A 24,562-nucleotide genomic window follows, 5' to 3' on the forward strand; every position below is an offset into this window, starting at 1 on the left:
GAGAGAAATATCAAAACAGGCAGAGCTATTTTCAGTTCTGCAGAAAGAGATAAAATTAAAAAGCTTTACCTTCAGTACCTTTTCAAAAAAGATCTTAAAAAGGAGAAAAATCTTTTTTTTTTTTTTTCCTATCTGACACAGGAATAGAATTCATGCTCTTTATATCACATATAGTTTTAACATTTACAAAGTTGCCATCAAAATGAAAGCTAAAACCAGGCCCAGAGCGATGCAGTATAGTTTTCAAGAGTATGTCAAATTATCTTCAATAGCCATTTTTTAAATAAAATATGAAATCTTGAAGCAGACAGCAAAGACTTGTATTGAGGGTAAAATCTTTCATTTAGACATAAATTTAAAGAACCCACATCCCCGAACCTTAAAAAAAAAAAAAAAAGAGGAATATTGTTTTCTAATTGCCAGCAGTATGTATATGCCAGCAGTATGAATGACTTTCACTTGTCAGTTTTAACAAAAGTTCCTCTGAATTTATTTCTTTAAACACGCTGTCATTTGGTAGGTCTGCAGACCTAGAGGAACAGATGAACAGTAGTATTTGTACGTGCTTTTTGTTCCAGGCTGTAAATGTAATCCTACATTTCAAGGTTACCAAGAGGGAAGAAAGGCATTATCATTGTTTCTTTCAGTCTGACTGTCCCATTTAGGTGATGTACATACTCTGAGCAAATTAATTGCTTTGCATTTTGTTTATATTTATTAACTGAGATTAGGAAAGGCAGTAAAATACTACATCAAAGCATTATGGAGAAAACAACTGGAATCAATCTTTCTGGTTTGTCACAGACAGCACTTATTTAAATCTAAAATATGTTCTTTGCCGTCCTTGGTCTATTCTGGTAGATAATAGCTTGTACCAAATATAGGGCTACAGATTCCTCTCTTCTTTTTGAACATAAAACCCAGAAACAATATTAAAAAAAAGACATATCAAACTTCTATTAATAGAAGAACAACAACAAAAAAACCCACCAAAAAAGCCTGCAGTCTGTTAGATCTCTCCTTCTTGAGCTAACAAGATTTTATTTCCGTTTTTGAAAATCGTTAAGGGCGTTATTTCTGCAGGGTTACTGCCAGAATTTAATCATTATGCCCCATCACTCAGACAGTCATTTGGGGGCAAAGCCCACGATAACAAAAAATTCAGAAGGGCCTTGTAAAAAGTCAAAATTGTTAAGTAATACAGTGCATGTTGCCTCTGTGAATAAGGCAGCTGCACACCACACTCCTCACTCAGACAATTGTGCAAGAAAAGCATCACCCGGCTGTAATTTCGTAAGCCTCAGAAATGCATTTAAAATAGACATGCTTGCATCTATCCAACGCTGATTCGGTCTCCCCAGTTTTCGAAAGTTTAGAATCTGAAACACTGCGACACTCATCATCGCCTGCTCACTGTTATTTTTTAAACAAAGTAATACTGAATCTCCCACATAGGAAGGAAGATAAGCAACAATATAGTGCAGGCTCCAAGTTAAATCTGGTTCAGACAGCGTAATAATGATGTCATTAAGGCTCCGAGCTGAATGGGAATCAGACAGTACTGTACTACAGCTGCAGACATAAATCTGAAAGAACTTTTTTGGCTACATTCTCAGACTTACCTTGAAAGATATTTAGGAGCTCCAGCAGTGTGAGTTGAAAGAAATGTTCTCAAAGGGAGGTTTGCAGACTGAAGAACCTATGTAGGCCTTATAGGCACTTTCTTCTGTGGCACAGGAAGGAACATTTTGTTAAATGAATAAACTAAGAGAAATAATTTCAGAAGAAGTGCAAACCAGAAAACAAATAAACCTTAATACTACCACAAATAAATGAGACTAAGGCAATTGTGGGACTGCTCAAAGCCTTTTTGCCTTGCTGAATGAAAGCAATCCCTAAGACTGAATGGGTAATGAGATCCTGGCTCCTGAGATTTTAGCTTTCTTAATCATGTTCATAATTAATTCAAGAACATTGATAATTTCATTACATTCTTTTTGTCTTATCAATAAATGATGTGCCTGCACTTTTGGTCCTGTGTACAGGGAGAAAGGAGATGCTTTGGGTAATATTGCACCAAGAATCGTGTATGTATATATGTATATATACATATATATTATCTATATGACCCAAAATAGGGATGTGGTAGTTATTATCCTTAACCAGGCCTCTATTATCAGAATATGATGACAAGCAGTTACAAATAATTAATAAGCTTTTTATGCAGAAATGCAAAACCCTTTAAAGAAAAATATGCTGCAAACAGAATTCTTGTCTGAAAGATATGTACCGAGAATAAAATATATTTTCAGAGATATTTTAGAACGGAATTTACAGGAGCCCAAACTACAAATATATTTTTAAAGCATCTCTAGATTCTGTTTTAAAAATACCATTTTAAAAAACACCAACTTTAGCTCCCCTTTCTGTTTGAAGAGATGTGCCCTTCTGTTTGTCCTTCCAAACACATTTTCAGTATCAGCTTACATCTAACACCAAGCTGTACTCACCCACTTAGTTGAAACTGTCTGGGGCTTTTTAGATTTTCTTCTTTTTTTTTCTTTTTTTTTTTTTTTTTTAAATGAAGACTGAAAGCTCTCACTTTATCTATCAGTCAATCAAAGGGGAAGCATCCCTTCAGGGTTTACTACTTGCTCTGTGTAATCTTCAACAAAGCAACAAATCTGTTTTGCTCCCTTTTGTTGTTGTTGTTGTTGTTGATTTAGAGGTATCATTGGTTTTAGACAGCAGACTCTGTTAGAAGCAAAAGTTTCTGACCAGAGCTAAATACTGTTGTGTTATTTGCTCTCACTTGTATCTTATTTCATTCCGACATCAGCGAAACCATCTGTGGAGAAAATGATCCTGCACAAGAGAAGGCACCACAAATGGGTCCCAAACAGTTTAGTAACAACCTTCAACACATAAGCTACGCTCAAAAAGTGTCTACCACAATTTAGCAATAATGGCTTTTTAGCTGATTAACTTTAAAATAATAATAAAATCAGGCATTTCATTCTTATGAGCAGGTTAAATGCCAACTTAAGGACAAAGATATTCTCCTCCAAATGTCCTCTTTTTCCTTTCTGATGACACCAGCTTCATGGGGATTTTACTCTACTGATGGCCTACCTGGTCCAACCAAGCCCAGAGGTGGCTTCTAGCCAGAACAGCACATGCAAGGTCGGTTACATGTTAAATATCCCCCAATAAAGAAAGCCCATTGATGCAGGTGTGGATAAAGGGTTTCCATTCTGAACATACTTATCAGGACTAGGCGAGGGGGGGGAAGCCTGAATTTCATGTATGTATAATGTTTTGCGGGCAAAACTAAGTAAACAGATATTGTTTACACTGAAAAAAAAACCAAAAAGAAGACCAAGAAGCAATCCCTGGTCCAAGGTCAAATGGCACCAACTGACCCCAACCCACACTGCTCATATCTAGCGTCTTTGAACAGAGGTGTCTGGGGAGACCTTACCTAGGGAGTCCGAAATACATCTAGGGAACATGCTAGTAATTCAGTGGGGTGGACAAGTGGGGTGGCCACACTCAGCCTGGTCTCCTAGCTTTCACTTATTTTTTATGCCTCCAAATGGAAAGATAGCCAGAGGTGCCAAAAACCTTGGTGTCAAAGAAATAGGCTATCCCTGGGATTTATGAAGCTTAGGAGAATTGTCAAGCAGATTTTTGTTAGGGGGGTTCCTCAAGGGATGGGGGAGGCAGCATAAATTATCTACTATGGCATAAAAGTAAATCTTTCCCTCTTCAAGTTGTGCGCAATGCTACATGAGGATAACAAGAGGCAAACTCAGGTAAACACAGCACGGATTATTTAGTATGCCTGATGTGTTTAGTTGAAAAGACTCAGGGCCTGAACCGTCCTTCGCACCATCCCTCCTAGATCACCCTCACTGTCCTTTGGGGATGTAAAAACAAATCCAAATTGACTCGGGCAATCCAAATACTCCTGTTCCCAGTGGAGACGAGAGTGTGCGAGTCTCGAAGAGGCATTTATCCCAGTGCTCCTGAGCCTCAGAAGGCCATAGCCATTAACCAGGACTGAGCCTGTACTCAGATGATCTGAATTGCCACCTTGGAGGGACTCATCTCCCCTCTGACAATATAAGAAGACTCTGACTATGCTCTCAGTTCAGGCATTTTAAAGGAATTCCTGGAGTTAGGTGGGAAACGGCCACACTACTGTTCTTGGATACAATGAAATAAGAACACTGAATAAATTTAAGTAGGTAGAAAACACTATCCCTTCACCCTTGCTGTTGTCAGAGGGCAGAATTCAAGAAAAGTAGGCTCAGATCCTGGATTAGGGTGTTCTTGCTGTAGGTCCGCATAGTGCCTTCAGGTAATACAAATCCAAACCGTATCGCTGAGATCAGCAACTGTAGTCCCTCTCAAATTTAGGGCAACATTTCTTTGAAGCAAATCTGAACTATAAATAACCTGGAAATCTCTCTGAACTTGATCATAACTTTTGCTGGAAGAGCTATTGACAAGGTGGCAAGCATCTCCAGCTAGCACATGGAGTTTTTCAAGAGGGTAGTCTCAAAACTGGTGCGGCTTATGTATTTGAAATCCCTGGCCCTTTTTTATTTAGAAGTTTAGATATAGCCTTAGATTATCCGTGCTTTATTCCTAATCTTTAAAATGTAAGTAGTGCTCCTTGATTTTGGAAATGTCTTATCAGAGCGGGAATCTTTAAAGATTCTAAGGGATTTGGAGAACCATCCTAAAATGCATGAGGAAAATCCACAGCATAGTTACTGCCAGCTATCAACATTTTTTCCAGTCATAAGCCACCTACAAATTCACAAAGACAGCCACTGTGTTCAAGTTTATAGAATTACATTTTAAAACTGAATCCACTCATATAAGCTTGGGCAAAATTGTGTGGGTTTTGTAGGACAAACTGGTTACAGGAGAAAGAGTTCCAAAAAGAGCAACACAGAATCACTTAGCAAGGCAAGCTGTTGCCTGTGACAGTGATGTATGAGACATGGGTGATATATATATACTGGGTGGCTTTATCAGTAAATCATTGAGTTATTTACTTCCCTAAGGAACTGGACCTGTCCCTGGAAGAGACTGCACTGTGAGATGCACCAGTGGGGAATTAATATTGGCAAAACAGTCAATTCTGATTTGTTTGCACCAAAAAATCATAAAATATATTTTAATAAATAATACACCACAGATGTACTTCCTTTTCTAAGTACTAGTGCTTTAAAAATGGTAGAATCTGGATCTTCCTGTTGTTTTCCCAACCAACTTGAAAGCAAAAGTCTCCATAAAATGGGTTAGTTTTAAATAAAGTATTTAGCCAATGCATCCTTGGCAGGGAGTGAACAGTTGCACACTGAATAATAAAAAAAAAAAACAAAACAAAAACACAGTGTGAACCTCTGTAACTGAAAAGATATTATACCACTTCTATTTTCTATACATTGCATGTCAAGGGTAGAAGACAACCACCACCATGTGCAAAGAACAACTGTGAGGACAAGGGGCAACAGGCACAAACGGGAAGACAGGAAATTCCATCTGAACATGAGGACAAATTTCTTTCCTTTGAGGGTGGCAGAGCACTGGAACAGGCTGCCCAGAAGGTGGTGGAGTCTCCTTCTCTGGAGACACTCAAAACCCGCCTGGACGCGTTCCTGTGCAATCTGCTCTAGGAGACCCTGCTCTGGCAGGGGGGTTGGACTAGATGATCTCCAAAGGTCCCTTCCAACGCTACCATTCTGTGAGGCCACTGCAATTTTGAGCTTCTGCTACTAACCTTTGCTACAGGGCTACCACGGGGACTCTCAAGCACAGCAACGGGCAGGATGCTCCCCACAGCCCCTCAGCAGGCAGAGTGGCAGCCGAAACACCCACCTGTGCCTTATTGCTTCCCGAGCTGCTGCACTCGCATAGGCAGGAGGATCCCCTGTGCTCTGCACCTGGGCTTCGGCACCGTGCTCCCACATTCATCACCTGAACCTGCCACAAACCTAGTTTGAGAGGGAGATCAACGGGCGATAGGGGTGCTTAGCGTGACACTAAGTCCCTTAGCCCCTTAGTTCCTGGTCTTAAGGTAATTTGTTGTGTTCCCCTCACCTGATTTAAACAAATCTGAAGTTAAAGCCGGACTGAAGACTGAAAAACTGCAAAAAATGTACACGGTCAAACTGCAAAAATAAATCAAAAAATCAATCCAGCATTGACACAAACCCTACAGATACTGCTACTTGCTACATCAAAATAAGCAAGAAGGCTCAAATGCTATAAACAGTTGCTGTGCAGAAAACAGCTCAATGTTATAAAGTGTTATAGGAAGTATTTCTGCTAACATTAACACCATTTTCAGAAAAGCTTTGCACAAATAAAGAAAAATCAGACACTAATTTTCAGTGTAATAAAAGCAGTGACAACTTTATCATTGCTAATGTAAAGAAAATGGCAGTTGTGATGCATAGCATATTATGGCAGAAATGCAAACAAAATACTTTTTCCTCTTTAATTCCCCCCCATGGGGAGGAATGGCCATTCATTGGAATTACACCACATCTCCAGCGCCATACAGTGAATTCGCTTTATTCTGATTTGGGGCTGCTATTCACATGTGCTTTTTTATTTTTTTGTTATTACGTGAGAGCTTTGGAGAATCCCAGCCTAAAGCCTACACATTCCTATTGCTATATGCCAAGATTTTCAAAACAGAAGTGTGAAGTACACTGGATGGTGTGCTCACCTAGGTCATGAAAATATGACTGGAAATTAAAACATGGCCAGACTCAAAGAGTAGTGACCAGCAGTAGAATACCCAAGAGACATCTGGTTACAAGCAGCATTCCTTAAAGCTTCATGCTAGGCCCAATATAACATCTTGATTAGCATCCCAGACAATGAGGTGGAAGACATCCTCAACAAGTTCATGAATGACCTCAAAAAGGGAGGCACAGTCAATACGCTGGAGGGCAGCCATTCAGAGGGATGTGAACAGGCTAACGAAAGGGTCTGAAAGAAATCTCACAAAGTTCAGTGAAGAAAACTGCAAAGTCCCGTACCTGTGACAGAATAACTCCATGGATCCGTATAGAGGACTGACAGGCTGGAAAGCAGCTTTGGAAAAGATAATCTAGTGATTCTGGTAGACAATTAGTTGAGCGTTTGTCAGCATCATGCTCTTGCAGAGATGAAGACCAACTGCATACTGAGCTGTGTTGGTAAAATTGTAGCCAGCAAGTCAAAGGACATGATTATTCCTCACCATTAGACACCTCTCTGACTGCATCTGGAGTAATGTTCCGTTTTGGACTCCCCAGTAAAAGAAAGATATTGACATAGTGGACCAAATCCATCAAGAGGCCAGCGACATAGTCGAGGCCTTGGAGTTCACAACACAAAGAGGAGGTGGAGGCAGTTTGCTCAGGCTGAGTGGACACGGTCCCAAGCAGCCTGCTCTAGCTGAACCGCGTTGAGTGGGGAGTTAGACCAGAGCATCCCCTCCAACTTGGATTACGCTACTGTTCTGTGAGCAGAAAGGAGTTAAAAAATATAACATATTCCAGACCTAAGACCATAGTACATTCAGAAAGTGCTCAAACCATGACCTGTACATGTTTCCCATGTTTTAAACTCCAGAGGCGATGGTGTCATCAGTTCTTTATAGTACTTCTGCCCGTGCAACTCCTACCACTGACATTTTTTCATTAATCACTTTAAACTTCATTTAGAGAACAAATCTAAAAGGCATCAAAGCTTCAAAACAACTGTTAAATTTCCTCTCTGCTTAAACAGACTATCTTAATGAATGCTAAACCAATCACTACAACATAAGATATTAAACTGCTGTATGCAGTAGTTGTTCTACTTGCTCTGACCTAATCAAATTACATTTGCTTGAAGTATTTTTAATACCAAAGATGATCAATAATTTCCAAGTCACAGCAGCCATACTCGTCAAAGGCCTCTACAAGTGAAAGTGTTTTGAAGACGACCCCCTTTGCATAACAATTCTTTTATATAAGGGTTAAATATCATAAACATGTGACCTAATCCCAAACATCTGCATTCTACTCTTCTTCATTTGTTACTCTCCCAGTTTCAACTCCTTTTAGGTATCAGAACTCCATCTGGTTCTAGTAACAGTAGGAACATCGTGCACTTACTCTGCTTTTTCACATTACATACAGTGGAAGTCCAGTCATACTCATCATATATAGATCTTCACATGAAATATAAAAAGGATGCAGGTAAGTCACACATACATGAGCCAGAGGGATGTAATATATGAGGAACTTGTAAAAGAACGCTTTTTATGCACAGGCAACATTTAAGCATGCAAGAATGTATGTAATTGCAACTGCTTCAAGGAGCAGATGGATAAGTATGTGCATTGATAGTGACACAAAAGATAGAAGGTGAGACTGGTCAGCACTGAGAAAAAGCACATAAGAGCCAAAGAGGATAAAAATAGAAGAAAGGCGTGGAGATTACCAGAAGGGTAATTGGAAACACTAGAGAGAGAAAAATGTAGTTGTTGCGGAAATAGCAGAAACCAGAAGAGAAAAGATCTGCAATAGATAGACTTTGATTTAAATGCCATAATCACAGCAGATATTAAGCATTTGCATTTAAAAAAAGGGAAAAAAAAAAAAACAATACACCACAAAAACCCACCTTCTGATGTAGCTAGAATAGCAGTCTTCAGTTAAATAGCCCTGAAACTGGAAGCTGCATTTACAGTAATTTACATTTTAGAAGAAAAAAAAAAAAAACAACACAAAAGGTCATAGGAAAGAGAATAAATTCCAAATGCAGTTTCATAACTTTGTACAAAATAATAAAGTGAGGTGCTTTTGATTGAATTTGAATTGACAGCAAAAAATTCTCATTTACTGTTATTTGATGCTTCATTGAGTGACTTGTGGTTCGTTACCAGCTTTCCCAATTGATACATCACTCTGCAGCCAAATAATGGACAAGTGACATACGCTATGAAATATGCATTTCACTAAGAAACTGCTTTCCACATCTTGAAAATCCTTGGTAGTATTTATGCTTGAAATTAAACCAAACACTGAGCATTGATTTTAATATGTTTAGATGAAATCAAATTGCCCTAACTGTGTTAACACTGTGGAACATGCAGTAATCCATGTACCTTATGTGCTGATAAATCTGAAACTACAGCAAATGCATAATTATGCCATCAATGATATCTGTTTCTGGTGCCTATTACTCAGATATCATGCTATCTACAGCTTTATGCATGAAAGTACCACCAAGGAACCAATTTGTTTTTCTCAAGTTACCAAATCAGTTTAAATCAAAAATCGATGGCATTTATCAACTCCATTTGTAATTTCAAGGAACAGCCTTTTGCTTCCTTGCTGATTGTCTTTGGTGGAGCTCCCTGCACTAAATATTTGGAGAACTGGGAGTTTCTTGAATCCCTGCACATTTCAGTTCCTAAAGCTGACAGCAGTCCTATTCTCCCCATGCATATTAGCATGATGCTCTCAAGTCTCTTCTCATGTTAGCCAGAAAAACATTGTTTTGATAATTTCCCTTCCAGAACAGAAACAAAAAAAGGTGTTCAGGTAAGAATTCAAACTGCATATTGCTCACCTACAAATTGGTTGAAATGCTTGCAGGCAAAGTTCAAATAAAATAAAGGAAGAGAGGAAAAAAGGAAGGGGGGAAGGTGGCGAAGGGTGGGAAATGGGAGTAAAGGAGGGCAATGGGGAAGAACAGAAGGAAGGGGAAATGGAGTCACCAAACCACTGTTTCCAGATGATGCCACATGGACAACTGCGGGGTTTGAGTTTTCTTTTTTCTTTTGATGCTGCTGGACTGAAGAATTTCTCGATGTATTGTCAAATCAGGAAAAAAAAATTATTTGTAAGTTTTCACAAATTTTGAAAAAAATCAGTCTGCCATGTGAATCTCTTCTTTATTAAAAGCAAACAGATTTAAAAGTTAGTCTGACAAGGAGTTTTGAATTATTCTCAAAATGGAGGAGCTGGCCTGGAACTCGGCATCTGGAGGGCCACCAAGAGAGACAGCAGCTTCTGGGCTCTGTTTTGAGATCTTCTAGGTCTTCCGGGAACTTATCTGAGATCACTGGGGGATTCCTGGGAACCTTTCAAGGAACATCAGGGTGTCAGTTCTGCTCCAAGAAGAGGATGTCCCCTCCAAGATGTTCTAGATCGGGGACACTGTGGAGAAATTGCCAAGGCTCATCTGACCCTTGGACTATTATGGTCCAAGAGCATAGGATCCCAGATGTTTTTTCTCCTCCTTCCTGACAGTGAGGGTGAACTGCTGGAGGAGGAGTGGATGGATTTTGTGATTCAACAACTTGTTGCACAACTGCTATTGAATATAAGGGATTCTACTTTTATGACATGGGACCCTCTCTGAAGACAAGAAGCTCAATCTAAGGATCTCTAGCAAAGGAGGGAATCCACCTAAGCAAGCAGGGCAAATGCATATTTGCCACACAGCTGGAGTGCCGCAATGGATGTATAAAAGCTCTTTAGGAATGACAGGCCAGGATGGCAAGGAGGAATGGAATTAGGAGAGCCAAAGCCCACCTGGAACTGAATCTGGCAAGTGATATGAAAGGCAGCAAGAAGGGAGCCTTCAGGTGTATTCACTGGAAAAGAAAGACCAGGAAAAATGTGGGCCCACTGCTGAATGGGGCAGGGGACCTGATGGCAAAGGATGTGGAAAGGGTGAGGTATTCAATACCTTCTTTTCTTCAGTCTTTACTTGCCTTTAGCAATTCCAGGTCCATGAGAACAGTGGGAAAGTCTGGAACAAGGAAGACTTACCCTCACTGGAAGAGGATCAAGTTAGGGAACAAACTGGACTTACACAAGTCCATCAGACCTGATGAGACACACCCATGAATGCTGAGGGAGATGACCAACCTCTTTGAAAGGTCATGGCAGTCACGGGAGATTCCTGACAACTACGAGAAAGAAAATGTTTCTCCTAACCTCAAGAAGGAGGATCTGGGGAACAACAGGCTGATCAGACTCAACTCCTTTCCTTTGAAGATGATGGAACAGATGTACCTGGAAACTACTTCCAAACACAGGAAGGGCAAAAAGGTGCTTGGGATGGATAGATTTATGAAGCGGAAATCATGCTTAACCAAACTCAGAGCCTTCTACAATGAAATGACCGTCTAAATGGACAACAGCAGAGCAGTGGGTATTTATTATCTTGGCCTTAGCAAGGCTTTTGACACTATCTTCCATAATATCCTCAAACTAATGAAGTACAGGTTTGATAAGCAGACCCTGAGATGGATCAAAAAACATCTGAATTGCTGTGTTCAAGGAGTTGTGATCATTGGCACAAACGCCAACTGGAGGCCAGTAACTAGTGGTGTACACCAGAGTCCATAGTGGAGTCAATACTGTTCAACATCCTCATTAATGACCTGGATGATGGGACAGAGTGCACCCTGAGCATGTTTGCAGATGATACAAAAGCTGAGACGAGTGGAAATACTCAAAACCCAACTGTACACAATCCTGAGCAACCTTTTCTTTCTTTCTTTTTCTTTCTTTTTTTTTTTCTTTTCTTTCTTTTTTTCTTTGAGATGATGAAGATAAGCACTACATTTGGAGGTGATTCTCCCTTCTCATTGATCATGGAGAGCCCAGATGAGTGTTGGAGCGGGCCCAGCCGAAAGCTACCAAGCTGGTGAGGGGTCTGGAGACCAGGTCCTGTGAGGAGAGGCTGAGGGAGCTGGGCATGTTCAGCTTGGAGAAGAGGAGGCTGAGGGGAGACCTCATTGCCCTCTACAACTACCTGAAAGGAGGTTGGAGAGGTGGGTCTTGGCCTCTTCTCCCAGGTGAATAATGACAGGAGCAGAGGAAATGGTCTGAAGCTGCGGCAGGGGAGGTTTAGATTAGATATTAGGAAGAATTACTTTACTGGAAGAGTGGTCAGGCACTGGAACAGCCTGCCCAGGGAGGTGGTTGAGTCACCATCCCTAGAGGTGTTTAAGAAACGTCTAGATGTGGCACTTCAGGGCATGCTCTAGTGACAGAGATTGTAGGGTTTTTTTTTGTGTGTGTATGGTTGGACTCGATGATCTCAAAGGTCCCTTCCAACCATGAAGACTCTATGATGGTTTTCACAATTTTCACATAACTAACATGATATTCCTCAGATACTTACAAAGCAGGCATCTTACAGCAGATGTAGTTGTTGAAGTTGCTTGTTTAGTCAACAAAGAGAAGTCGGCATTGTTATTCTGTGTTCAGCTTATCCTGAATCTTATACATTTGGCTAACCGAACTGCTCCGTAGAAGCACTTTTCCTTTTTTCTCAACAGCAATTGCTCAGATACAGAGTTCTAAAATGTAAGTTCATACTTAATCGGATATTGTTTAGGTTTGAAACAACATTGAAAAAAAAAAAAGGAGGTTGGTTTATTTTCTTTTTAACTAAGCTGGTAAAACAGAAGTGTAGCTGAGTCATACCTGTCAGGAGACTCTTTATACTAATGGGTCTGGGTTTTTTTTCTGATTATAGCATAAGCCATACTGCCATAAAAACTGCTATATAATTGTTGCTGCTTGAAGGCGGTTGCCATTATTTCACTACCTCACCATAATTCATGCTACAAAACTCGAATACTGACAATGCTCAAATACACCAATACCTATGAAATTTAGTGCCAGATTTGGTGATAAGATAAAACCATAACTCAGTGATTTATAACATGGTTTGATATGAGCTGACTCTAGAAGAAGAGAAGCCATGAGCTAACAGATGCTTTTGATTAGCAGATTTCAGTTTGGCACGGAGTACAGGAAAAGCAAGTTCATATTTACCTCCAAAAGACCAGGTACTCCCTTCGTTACCTAAAAGCCTAGCTGCTGTTGATTCCTACCCTTTCCTACTCTGTGCAGAGGGAGCAAAGGATGCTGATGCTTCTGCCCTAAGTCCCCAGCTAGGCTCTTGAAGGAATGCAGTTGTCAGTCCAGGATGATCTAGTTTAGGCACCATAAAGCCTCTAACCAGACGGGATTCTGAACACCTAGAATTAACAGCCTGTGTTCATTCTTCACACAACACAGACTTGGATGTACTTGGTGTGGTGGTTCAGAGGACACAAGTAACAGAATGTATGTTTGACAGTCTGACCACCAAAATAATTTTTTCAAACTGGGACCAAGGTGGCTAAGTACTTTTGAAAGTGAATAATAAGATGTTTCATGCTAACGTGCATTGTGACTGTGCCTACAAAAGCCAGCTATGGATCAAGCTGTTACTATGTTTGATGAAGTCCAAAGATAACATAATAGGACAGCCCTGATTCTCTTTTTATAAAAGCCAGCAAATGGTATGGCTCTTATCATTAGTTCTAGAAATTTATGCCTGGATAAAATTAAATAGTTCTTACCTTTCTTTTCCTGCTTATAGTCATTGCTGCATAACCTCATGCTGTTTTGTTCTCAAGTCTGAAACAAAAATGAATCTATGAAGAACAGTTCCACAAGGAACACTACTGTAATTCTTTACTCCATTGCTGGAACTAACAAGATTTTTTTAAGGAACAAACTTCTTTCCAGTAAAACCACTACTAAAATAAAAATATAAACAATTATTGCAAATATATAGTCAAGACAAACATTAAATTTGTCTCTTAAACAGGTTTATTACTTCACTATGTATTTGAATAAAGATTTGTCTTCTATAGCTTTGGCACAAGAGCAGATTTATTTAGGTTATAGAAACAATTATTTTCTTCCATCAGCTACCCAGAATGGAATTGTTTAGGAGGTGTGCTTTGTCAAATGTTATTCTGACAAAAATAATCTGTTGAAGTATATAGATCTTTTAATAAACGTATAGGCTTCAGTATTGTTTATGGCTTGTTCACAAACGCTTCTAATTTATCAAGGCACTTCGTTGTGCATCCCTGGAGGCAAATGCAAGAGAGAGGCCTCACCTGCATTACTATTGCTGCTCTCGTCTTATGTTACTTACGGAAGATTCAACAACCTTAGTATTACTGACACAGTCAATACAGTGAAATAGACTCAAGCACAGCATCATTTTTAAGGGATGCCACTGCCCAGGGATGTTAGAAGCTTTAGGAACAAAAGACACTCTTCAAGCTTGGCCATCTGGCACTGGAGGAAGTGTAGTTACCAGTCCTGAGATTGGTATGATGTTTCACACTCCTTTATGAAGCTATACCTGTATGATTTTCTTTCAAAGATTTTACTACATCAGTGTCACCCAGCAAAATTCAGCGCCCGTGGATGTGTGGTCATCATTCCTCCTATTATAATTTTTGCCATTAAAAATCAATTCATCTATATGCTACTACAGCATAGGATTGAAAACTGAAACACATCTGCTAGTTATGTGTAGTGTATGGGATGCAATAGGTATTTAATGGTACCATTCTGCTTTGTCCATGTATTTCTGTAGCTTTTCCTGAGGAGAAGCCTGTCTGCATAATGCATGGACCACGCGTGCTAAGTAACAGCCAACAGGCCTTGGCCAAGCTGCCTTGATAGCAAAGGGAATCTTGTCATTGACTTCACAAGGCTGCAGGTGAGAACAGCCTTTTTTGTATTCTTGCACACCTGATGGCAGTAAAAACAAACTCGTTTTTATGCCTTCCTTTAAAAATGTTTAAAAACCAGCTGAGGAAATGGCTGTTAACACAACTGCCAGCATATTTAGCAACATCAGCTTCTAATTCCTAGCTCTCAATTTGTTTTACCCAAAGTTTACCAGAACTGAGGGTGCTTGGGTTAAATAGCTCCTGCACTGGAGAAACTCCCCTCTCTGCCATTGCTCAGGAAGCGCAGGGAATGAAAAGATGTCTCTTTGGCAGCTGGTTCGTTCAGTCTGCCAGCCGAGCATCGAGTGATTAGCAGTGCACTGCAGAATAGAAACTGGTACTGTACCAGCGGTGCAGTAGCTACATCATCCATAATGACTGAGAAAATACCCTTGGTTTATATTTCCTATCAAGTTCACACTCCGCACATTGTTTGCAGTTGCAATGTATAGAGAATTACATTTTCTAGAGTAACTCCTGACTTAAGTATCTTGACTCTCTCACAGGTTTAGCAGGTCAACGTCACTTAATTTCTCTCTCCTTAGTGTGCCTCTCTTTTTTCTCCTTGAAGTCTGTCTCTCTAAATTCTGTTACCCCTGTGTATGTGCATACTCATCTGGATACACGCCTCCTAAGAGATCTTCCCAGTTCACATAGAAGCTAAAAGTCACGTAGTGTTAACCAGAAGCAGCAATGTGTTTTCCTTGTTTAAATTAAAGCTCAGCCCATAAGGATTCTGGACACCATTTTCTCAGGCTTGAGTTATATTGGCCTCTTCTCCATTTGAATAGATTTCCATTCTATAAAAACTAATTGTGGTATGTCAAACTTTACAGTTTACAGGTCTTGTAGGAACTTGTAAATGCCTTGTTTTCTAAGAAATAGGCATACTTAATTTTTGTTTTGTCCAGACATACTATTTGTGCACTCCTGCCTATGTAGAGAACATTTCAAAATCATTTGTCCATAACATAAGCTACTTTCTAACTGGCAAAGTAATAATTAATTTTTCCATTTTATCATCACTGTAAAAAATGGAATCTTATTGTCTCATTTTGCAAATGAGAACGAATAGTCCATTACTCACAGTCATTCTAATACTCTCACACTGCCTATCTTTAGAGTGGAGTGAGCTCTAAGGAGAAAGGTTTTACCTGTTATTCACTCCCCTGGGAGCTGGAAGGCCACTCTTTCCCTTTCTGTGCCAGGGGATCCTCCAGTATTTCCCCAGGTGTGCTTCTCTTCTGTGCCACCAAGGTTGTGCAGAGTAAGGTGCTTGCCCTTTTAGCTTTAGTCAGCTCAACTACATCTTCACCAGTAAACTGGAGAGTGCCACAGGCACAGGCTCCAACACCGGCATGTACTGAGCCCTGCAATTAATCATTGATATATGTAATTCTGGAGCTATGCAAACTAGCCCACTGCCAGGTGATGGTTTAGTGTTGTTCAGGAGACAGACCGAGGCAGGAATGGTTCTTAGTAGGTGTTTTGGAAAAGGGAGCAGAAAGATGAGGTTTGGTATACAGGTACCCACTGTGCTCTGCCATTTCAATCATGGCCAGAAAACAGGCACTGGCCCACTTAATTTTCTAGTGTAGATATAACCTTGGCCAGTCCTGCTGTACAGTGCTAAACTGGGGTTAGCAGTGAATATCTCAACCTTTCTGATACTGTGCCTCAAAAGGGAGAGAAGGACAACGTGGTGTTAGTCGTCTTCTTGGAAATAATGCAATCTAATGCATCTAGTGCAGATGATCAGAGGGCTGGAGCACCTCTCCTATGAAGACAGGCTGAGAGAGTTGGGGCTGTTCAGCCTGTAGGAGAGAAGGCTCCAGGGAGAGGTTATAGCAGCCTTCCAGTACCTAAAGAGGGCCTATAGGAGAGATGGGGAGGGACTCTTTATGAGGGAGTGTAGTGATAGGACACGGGATAACAGTTTTAAACTGAAAGAGGGGAAATTTAGATTGGACATAAGGAAGAAATTGTTTACGATGAGGGTGGTGAGCCACCCTTATGACGAGGTTGGTGGAACAGGTTGTCCAGAGAGGTTGTAGATGCCTCATCCCTGGCAACATTCAAGGTCAGGTTGGATGGGCTTTGAGCAACCTGGTCCAGTGGAAGGTGTCCCTGCCCATGGAAAGGGAGTTGGACTGGATGTTTAAAGGCTCCTGCCAACCCAAACTGTTCTATGATTGTATGAAAATAATTACTAGAAAATTCAACAATCATCAACTCCCCTGTCACTGAGGAAAAGAATTGCACTTTTTCAGCACAAAAAAGGTTGAGAGGTCATTGCACACAACACTGAGACCGGGACAGCTCAGATATGCACAACTTGTCGGCTATGTAATTTTATAAATGGGCAACTAGACCACAGCATTAAGGAATTGCTGCTGTGTGACCCCAGGCAAGCTACATATCCTCCCACCTATTTCTATCCTGTCTGCTTGAAATAAAACTTTTCTGGGAAGAGATTCTCTTTTGCCTGTATTACTCAACATCTGGTGCAATATGGTCTCTCCCAGTTAGGACCACTAGATGCTATTGTGACACAAAGAGCAAATAATAATATTCTAAAGTATTTCAAGTCTACCTGGTTATTGCTTAAAATAGATATTATTCCCAAGCATCTTATAACATTATAGTTCTTTCCTTAAAATGCAATGTTCTTATCAGCATTTGCAGTCTACATTTTTATTGTCTCTGTCTAATATGCTATTTTCTTTCTGTCTGTCTGTCTATCCAACCATCTATCAAGGATATATCCAAGTGTCTCACAAATATCTTTTCATTTTCTTATTTTTAAGTCATGTCTGAACTGTCACATTTGCAATTGTTTTTTCAAAGCAGGGGCTCCCCTCCAAACAAAGAAACAAAAGCTGTATTAACAGATGGAGCGACTTACCCGTATGTATTTTCACCATTATTTCACACGACATTTTGAAGCATCCATCTTCATGGCATTGTCCCGTCCTGCTTGAAGGATTATGGCAGTCTGTATTCAAAGGACAAAAGCAATGCCAGGATTATCTGTGGAACTCCAGCCATCTCCAGTGATGTTCTGTCTTTCCCATCTATTAAGTACTAAGCTGGTCCCTGGAGGTCCTTATTAGGCCTTTTTTTGCTTTCTTAAAAGTTGTGCTTAAAAGATGATCATTTTAGATTTAGGATCACTGTACTTTCTGATGTGTCAGACAAGCAAAATCTGCAGTAACCAATTTGCAACTTTTGCAACTCCATTCCTTGATTTCTAATACGTTAACTGATTGCTTCTTATTTCTTTTGCTGTTTCACCATAAAAATACAAGTAGATGTGGTTTTTGACCTTCCCCCGTTTCCTCACACCACCACCTGCCAATGAAGACATTCTACAGCATAAATAATTAATGCTGTCATCTGAATTCCTAGGCTGCTACAAAGCAGCGTGGCCTCTTCACAGTTTCTTTTCCATTTCCTCACTCATTGCTGCATCCATAATGAACCACAACACGAACGTAACATCAAAGCTGCAAATTTAAACACACAGATGTTTAAACACCCTCTCACAATAGCACTAGGTGAGCAGAGCTGAATATGTCCACTGTTTCTGGCAAAGGTAAGGTCTTGCAAAAAAATCTGCTAGTTAGCAGGAGAAGGAACTTGACTTCACACAGTATGGACTGCCTCATTATCCATGATGAAGAACCGTGTCTGTGATTTCTGCAGTATATTGCTGGTAGCTGCACTGTGAAAGTTGCTCCCCAGCTTGCCTCCAAGCCTCAGAAGCAGGAAACACAAGAATTTACTTTCTTCTGCAATTACAAGGTAGGCTGACATGAAGCAGTTTCAGATTCTTCCCAGAAGAAACAAGTTAATGATGGGCACTGCTTATAAACCATCATTATCAGGGCCTGTCCCCCCAAGAAAGTGGTAGGACAATTAACCCAACAGAAGTGCATCTACACTAATGCACACAGCACGGGGAATAAGCAGGACGAGCTGGAGGCCATCGTGCAGCAGGGAAACTATGATGTGGTTGCCATCACGGAAACGTGGTGGGAAGACACACACAAGTGGAGTGCTGTAATTGATGGCTACCAGCTTTTCAGAAGAGATAGGCAAGGGAAGAGAGGTGGTGGGGTGGCCCTCTATGTTAGGGGCGGTTTTGAATGTCTAGAACTCAACAGTGTGAATGACAGTGTTGAGTGTGTATGGATAAAAATCAAGGGGAAGGCCAACAAGGCAGATATCACGATGGGAGTTTGTTATAGACCCCCTAATCAGGATGTAGAAACCGATGAAGTATTCTATAAGCGGCTGGCAGAGGTCTCGCGACCATCTGCCCTTGTTCTTGTGGGGGATTTCAACTTCCTGGTTGTCCGCTGGGAATACTACACAGCAGAGAGGGAACAGTCACGGAGGTTCCTGGAGTGTGTGGAAGACAACTTCCTAACACAGCTGGTGAAGGAACCTACTAGGGGAAGTGCCCTACTGGACCTACTGTTTGTTAACAGAGAAGGTCTTGTGGGGGATGTAAAGGTTGGAGGTCGTCTTGGGCAGAGTGACCATGAAATGATAGAGTTTTCAATTCTTGGTGAAGGGAGGCGGGGAGCCAGCAAAACTGCCACCTTGGATTTCCGAAGGGCAGACTTTAGCCTGTTTAGGAGCATGGTTGAGAGTGTCCCTTGGGAGGCAGTTTTGAAGAGCAAAGGTGCCCAGGAAAGCTGGTCATACTTCAAGCAGGTGCTCTTAGATGCACAGGTGAAGGCCATCCCCATGTCCCGAAAGACGAGCCGACGGGGAAGAAGGCCAGCCTGGCTAAATAGAGAGCTTTGGCTGGACCTCAGGAAAAAAAGGAAGGCTTACATTCTCTGGAAAAGGGGCTTAGCAACTTATGAGGATTATCAAGATATAACAAAGCTATGCAGGGGGAAGATTAGAAGGGCCAAAGCTCAATCAGAACTCAGCTTGGCCACTGCAGTTAAAGATAACAAGAAGAGATTTTTCCAGTATATCAACAGAAAAAGGAAAACTAGGGAAAATATAGGTCCACTGATGAATGAGACGGGTGCCCTAGTGGTGGAAGACACAGAGAAGGCAGAGTTACTGAATGCCTTCTTTTCTTCAGTCTTCACTGCTAAAGCCGTCCCTCACACATCCCATACCCTGGAGGCAAGGGGGAAGGTCAGGAGAGAGGAAGATTTCCCCTTAGTTGAGGAGGACCGGGTCAGAGACCACTTGGCCAAGCTGGACATTCATAAATCCATGGGCCCTGACGGGATGCACCCGCGAGTGCTGAGAGAGCTGGCAGATGTTATCGCTAGACCGCTCTCCATCGTCTTTGAAAAGTCATGGGGAACAGGGGAGGTGCCTGAGGACTGGAGGAAGGCTAACATCACTCCAATCTTCAAAAAAGGCAAGAAGGAGGACCCAGGGAACTACAGGCCGGTTAGTTTCACCTCTGTCCCTGGGAAGGTAATGGAGCGACTCATTCTGGATGTCGTCTCCAAACACATAGAGGAACAGGAAGTTATTGGAAGTGGTCAGCATGGATTTACCAAGGGCAAATCATGCCTGACCAATCTGATAGCTTTCTATGATGTTATAACGGGTTGGCTGGATGAGGGGAGAGCCGTAGATGTCATCTACCTTGACCTTAGCAAGGCTTTTGACACTGTCTCCCATAACATCCTCATTAGGAAGCTGAGGAAGTATGGGCTAGACGAGGTGACAGTGAGGTGGATCGAGAGCTGGCTGAGTGACAGAACTCAGAGGGTTGTGATCAGCGGCACAGAGTCCAGTTGGAGGCCTGTAACGAGTGGTGTCCCTCAGGGGTCAATACTTGGACCAATTTTGTTCAATATATTCATTAATGACCTAGACGAGGGGACAGAGTGTATCCTCAGCAAGTTCGCTGATGATACCAAGCTGGGAGGGGTGGCCGACACTCCAGAGGGCCGTGCTGCCATCCAGCATGACCTGGACAGGCTGGAGAGCTGGGCAGAGAAGAACCTAATGAGGTTCAACAAAAGCAAGTGTAGGGTCCTGCACCTGGGAAGGAAGAATGCCAAACACCAGTATAGGTTAGGGGCGGACATGCTGGGAAGCAGCTCTGAGGAGAAGGACCTGGGGGTCCTGGTAGACAGCAAATTATCCATGAGCCAGCAGTGTGCCCTTGTCGCCAAGAAGGCCAATGGCATCCTGGGCTGCATAGGGAAGACTGTGGCCAGTAGGTCGAGGGAGGTCATTCTCCCCCTCTACTCTGCACTGGTGAGGCCACAACTGGAGTACTGTGTCCAGTTTTAGGCTCCCCAGTTCAAGAGGGACAGGGAACTACTGGAGCGAGTCCAGCGTAGGGCAACCAAGATGATTATGGGACTGGAGCACCTCCCTTATGAGGAAAGGCTGAAAGAGCTGGGACTCTTTAGCCTGGAGAAGAGAAGGTTGAGGGGGGACCTGATTAATGTTTACAAGTATCTAAAGGGTGGGTTTAAGGAGGACGGAGCCAGGCTCTTTTCAATGGTTCCCAGCGACAGGACAAGGGGCAATGGGCACAAGCTAGAACATAGGAAGTTCCGTTCAAATACACGGAAAAAATTCTTTACAGTGAGGGTGACAGAGCACTGGAACAGGCTGCCCAGGGAGGTTGTGGAGTCCCCTTCTCTGGAGATTTTCAAGACCCGCCTGGATGCAGCCCTGAGGGATGTGCTTTAGGCAATCCTGCTCTAGCAGGGGAGTTGGACTAGATGATCTCTAGAAGTCCCTTCCAACTCTGAAGATTCCGTGATTCCGTGATTCCGTGATTATCTCAGATCCAGCACCAGTAAAATTGTATTAAACACCATGTCAGAATCTTTAACAAGACCTGTTCTCTGATGGATTTCAGTTTCTAAACAAATGCTTACTCAGATGTGCTCCACAGCTTTACAGAGGAGTTATAGTGTTGTTATACCACACTTGTCTTGACTTGGTTGGAAGTTGTCAGGTAAAAGCATTGCCCATAAGAATGAACACGGACATTAGAGTCATTGCTGCTGGCACAAACATGGGATGATACGGTATATGGGGATGGCATTTAACCATCACATTTAGAGTCACCTATAGGAAGCACAAATATACAATCTGCTTTATTGCATGCCAGAGAGGAGTAACTTGAAAAAACAGTGAGACACAATACTGGCACTCTCAGAATTCAAGAAAGTACCTCTGTTTGTTCAAGACTTCAGGGGATGGTCAGTCATCAGTTTATGTTATTAAAATGGAAATGATACCTTTGGTTTGATTCAGTTACCTTCCGCAGGCACCTAAAGCCATTTGAGATGCCCTAGGGAATCCTACCCGCACTTCTACTACTACTACAGAAGATCTCTGGTCTGACATAGCTCTTGTGTCATATCTGCCAGCCCCATGTACGTGTTTGAGATACTTTAAGGCATTTAAGATGGTGTTAGGCACCTACCTATGAATGACCAACTTGAGCCCGTAGCAATAGACTAGAATTAATCTCACCTAAAATGGGCATTTCCCAGGCTGTTGTCAGTGGAGAAATACAGGCACCTTCAAAGGATACTCATTTCTTACTAACACAGACATCCAAGGTGACTGAGATGAAATGTCTTTGGAAATTTACATTTACTTTGTCCAGGAATACAAGATTTATAGTAAGTGACTATTCACTCACTTATCTACTAATGTAATTTTAAGTATTTTCCTATGGATAAGTATATTAGAATTAGGATATATTTTATCCCAAATATTATTTAAAATAAGGCAGTTGTAATGTTAAAGTTACTAAAATCTCCAAACACAGTATTTTGACTTCTATTTTATTTAGTACCTTGTACAGTTTTCGGCTTTCAATGGAACAGAGTACTTTTTTCCCTTAATGTTCAAAATATTGTTTTCACAACATGGAAACAAGCGAAATTTACACTTTGGAGAAGGACTATCATGAGGCCTACCCTTGAGTTATATCTCCCAGTTCCAGTTTAGTGGCAGACACAGATGGGCCTGTCTTTAATGTAAAGATTAATTTCTAGACAACGTGGTTTTCTAAAGCAGCAGTTTCCAGACTTTTTACCATACTGAAAATCCCTCGTATGTATTCCAGTGGAGGCTCCAATCTACATACAACAGATTTAAGCAAATTACCAACAGTAGCATTTTCTTACTTAATTTAGGATGTATTCATATTTGTTGGTGAAATCCTTAATGTACGCTATTGGTTGAAGAAGATAGGCTACTAGTATCCACTTTCAAACTGCAGAAAGGTAACAACAGCTCCCAGATCTACATTTTAAATATAATTAATCAAATAAACCAGCCTAAACAAGCAGATAAATTACCAACCCCTTCACTGGGGACTAGAAGGCAAGAAGCGTGTAGCCACATCCTACCAGAAGACAACACCCATGACACAGGTTCAAGTTGCTGTTTGGTTGGGTTTTTTTCTAAATTAATATTTCTTAAAAATCTGAATAAGATTTTTAAGACTTTTTTTTCCCTATAATCAGATGAGATGAACCCTACTCTCCCTTTTCGTCTGAACAACTGCGCATGTAAAAATAGCTGGAAATCTCAACAGAATATCTAGAAATATATAAGAAATACTGCTAATAAATTTAACTGCTTAACACACCTTATATTATCCCAAAAATTTGCCTTCAAATACAAGAAAGAGCATTCTCAATCTAATATGATTATTCTAAATGAGCAAGGCTGTGAATCGTATCAAAAGAAAGTGAATAAAGTTTTCTTAGGGAGACCTTCAAAAAATTTGGGAACTAAAGAAGCAGATTTTAGAGGAAAAGTCCCCCTGACAACGGGAGAAGTTTCTTACTGGAAGTGCTTACTGACCTCCTAATGAAAACTAGCTCTGGGAGAGCAGCTTTCAAGATTTCCCTTACCTTTGTTTGAGTGGAAGAGAATTTGGAAATGGAAATAAAAATAAATTTACCACAAAGCTAATGTGAACAGGAAAGATAATCCTGTTCCAGAACAAATGGTTCTGTCGTAACTGCTCATTATACATTGGCTCCTGTGCCTTCTTAATGAACTGATGAATGTAATACATACCAGCTCACAGAAATTAAGATACAGTGTCCCTTCAAATTTTGATGATGATGACGTCTCGACATCTGCTGTCAAAGCTTTTGTGTACCTCCAGCTTCTCACATGCTAATAAGTTAGATACCTCTAATTTTATAAGAGATTAAAAGGCCGGAGGCACAGAGTTGTTCCATGGTGCTTCAGCTGTACAAGGATAAAATTACCACAGTAAAAAAAAAAAAATGTATGTATACCCCACCAAAAACTGGAGAATGTAAGGAAAAAAGTACACTAGAAAACTAACAGCAGCATGTTAGTTAAAGCCACAGAATAAAAGCGAAGAACAGAGGCTAAACCATCCCTCCCTTGTAAAGAAAGACGACAGGAAGGAAGACTTCTCTGTGTTCATGTATGCAAGAAGACTGGAGCTCAAACTTGTGACAGCAACAAATGAAACTTCTTGACATTTATGTCACTCATTTTTAGGACAATGTCTGACACATCTGTTGTAACACTCACCCTTCATTATGTAGGCAAGCTACAGTGTATTACGATGAGTCTTCCCCATCAAACCAGGCTGGCCAGGGCCTGGTTGCCTCTAAAGACAGAGGGATTCAAGGGAGAAGGTGGTTGCAACAAATACTGAACGTGCATCGGACACCACTGGCAGAAAGGGATGTGTACACTTCACTGCCTAGTGAACTTCAGCAGAGGATTCACTGAGCTTTGTCTCTGAGCCAAATACATGAAAGAAAGACTCTATTCGCCTCAAGAGAGCCAGGGTTTCACCTCTAAAACCCTGGATGGAAATACAAATCAGGACTGGCATTATGCAGAGGGATTTCTCATTTTATATTGGTTAAGTCCTGACACTTTGACAAAGGGAAGAGTTACATACCAATTAATATCTCAATATGTTTAAAT

The sequence above is a fragment of the Larus michahellis genome, chromosome 1 (assembly GCF_964199755.1).
Source record: "Larus michahellis chromosome 1, bLarMic1.1, whole genome shotgun sequence".
Classification (NCBI taxonomy): domain Eukaryota; kingdom Metazoa; phylum Chordata; class Aves; order Charadriiformes; family Laridae; genus Larus; species Larus michahellis.